The following is a 2,514-nucleotide window of genomic DNA, read 5'->3' as shown; positions in this document are numbered from 1 at the left end:
CTGTGGAACCTGAAACAGCCGTGGGGCTCAGTTTCAGCCCTCTCAGCCACAGTCCAGGGTTCCTACCTATCCAGGAACCCATTTAATGACCTGGCATCAACCCTCTCAGGGACCTAGTGGAAACAACACCTGTCTACATCCCTGGTAATAGACTCATTGTCTGAGGACCCAACTGTGGACCCTGCAGACCCTTATCCCAGCACCACCCTCCTGAACAAGGCACTCGAGGCTATCTCATACACCCATGGACCAGACAAGATGCCAGACAAGATACCCCCCAAGTCCCTGGTAGCAAGCCCACCAACCACAGTCACCACTGCAGATCTAGTAACAGCCTCATCATCAGCTCCAACTCAGCACAACTCTAATTCCAGAGGTAATCCCATCAGCCTGGGGAACTGACAAGAAAATATCTTTACCTGCTGAAACTAGTTATTTTTCACAGAAATAAAAAAGGAAATGCTAAAATTTTTGTTAAACTACAAAAGAGTTGGAATAAAAGCAATCTTGAGGACAAAGCTAGGCTTTGAACCCCATCTTACACCACTCACAAAAATTAACTCTAAATGGATTAAGGACTTAATGTAAGACCTGAAACAATACAACTCATAGAAAAAAAAAACCATATGGGAAAAGCTCCTTGACATTGGTCTTGACAATATTTTGGATATGACATCAAATGCATAAGCCACAAAAGCAAAAGTAAACAAATGAGACTATATCAAACTAAGAAATTTCTGCACAGCAAAAGAAACAATCAACAAATGAAAAGACAACCTATGGAATGGGAGAAAATATTTGCAATCTATGTATTATATTAGCAATTAATATCCAAAATATATAGAGAACCCACAACTCAATAGCATACAAACACATAATCCAATTAAAACACGGGCAGAGGAACTGAGTAAACATTTTTCCCGTGAAAACTTACAAAAAACTCACAGGTACATGAAAAGGTGTTCATTATCACTAATTATCAGGGAAATACAAATCAAAACCACAATGGGATATTATCTCACACCTGTTAGAATCGCTCTCTTTGAAAAGACAAGAGATAAATGTTACAAGGATGTGGGAAAAGGGTACCCTTGTGCACTGTTAGTGGTAACATAAATTGGTGCAGCCACTATGGAAAACAGTATCGATGTCCCTCAAAATATTAAAAATGGAGCTACAGTATGATTCAACAATCCTATTTCTTGGTATATATATTTTAAGGAAACACAATCGCTATCTTGAAAAGATATCTACACTCCCATATCCACTGCAACATAGCTCATTAGAGCCAAGATGTGGATACAGTTTAAGTGTCCATTAACAGATGGATGAATAAAAAGGATATTGGTCAAAGGGTACAAACTTCCACTTGTAAGATGAATAAGTTCTGGGGATCTAATACATATCATGATTATTTGTTAATAGTACTCTAATATACCCTTGAAAGCTGCTGGAGAGATGTCTTGAAAGCTACTAGAGAGATGCTAGAGATGTCCTTAGCACAAAAAGGAAACAAATTATAATTACATGAGGTGAAAGATGTGTTAACTAACCTTATTGTGGTAATTATTTCACAAAATCAAATTATCCCATTGTATACCTTAAACTTACATATTATATGTCAATTATATATCAATAACCTGGGGGGGAGGACATTTGTTGACTGAGTATAGTAATATATGAAGAAAATATATCTATTCTCACTATAACTGGTGACTATATATAGCAACAATTCCTAGAATCATTATTTTCTGTAAGAATCAGGTTTAAGTCTCTGTTCAAAAACCACAGCCAAGTTCCAATTAGAAAAGTTCCCTTGAAGGTTAGATTGTCCCCAGAGTACACAGCCAATTTTCTAGTAGCCTTAGGGGTAAACTACTCTTTTATTACTTTGCAAAGCATACTGGAAAAACATTAACAATTTGGTTGAGTTTCATCTGTGAGAATGGTCCAGCTCTGGTCCAAGCAATAAAGCATATCAGAGCCTTAGTTTAGCATTCAGATCACTACTGATATTTTCTTTACCTTAGGGTTTCTTAGTCCTACATACCTTGAACAGGGACCTTTGTACTCAAGCTCTAGTTGCATTCTAGACATTCCTTTGAGTGTCTCAGTAGGTATCTCTCCTGGAGAGGAATCCACTTGGGACATCCTCAAAGCAGCCTCCCATTCAGATAGAAAAAAATGTAACTATTTTTCAATATTTTTATTAAAAGAAAGCAGTGCTCCATAACAAATTCCACTGAAAGAAGATAAATGCTTACTTCATCTTTTGGACTCTCTTTTTTCAGCACATGACACTTTAACATCATTTAAATCATTTCATGATTTTTTATGACTGTGAAGGGCTCTTACCTTGCAGGGATACTGTCACACAGGTCTATGAGCACTAATGAGGCCAAGATTCCAGATGCGAGGCCCAGGTACACCACACAACTTCTCTCTACCTCATGGGCACAAACTGCACCTGAACTGTGCTTATGAACACTTGTGACACCAAATGTGTGGGTTTTT

The sequence above is a fragment of the Prionailurus viverrinus genome, chromosome D4, assembly GCF_022837055.1.
Source record: "Prionailurus viverrinus isolate Anna chromosome D4, UM_Priviv_1.0, whole genome shotgun sequence".
Taxonomy (NCBI): Eukaryota; Metazoa; Chordata; class Mammalia; order Carnivora; family Felidae; genus Prionailurus; species Prionailurus viverrinus.
The sequence above is the reverse complement of the archived record's forward strand: the minus strand, read 5'-3'. Positions refer to the sequence as shown.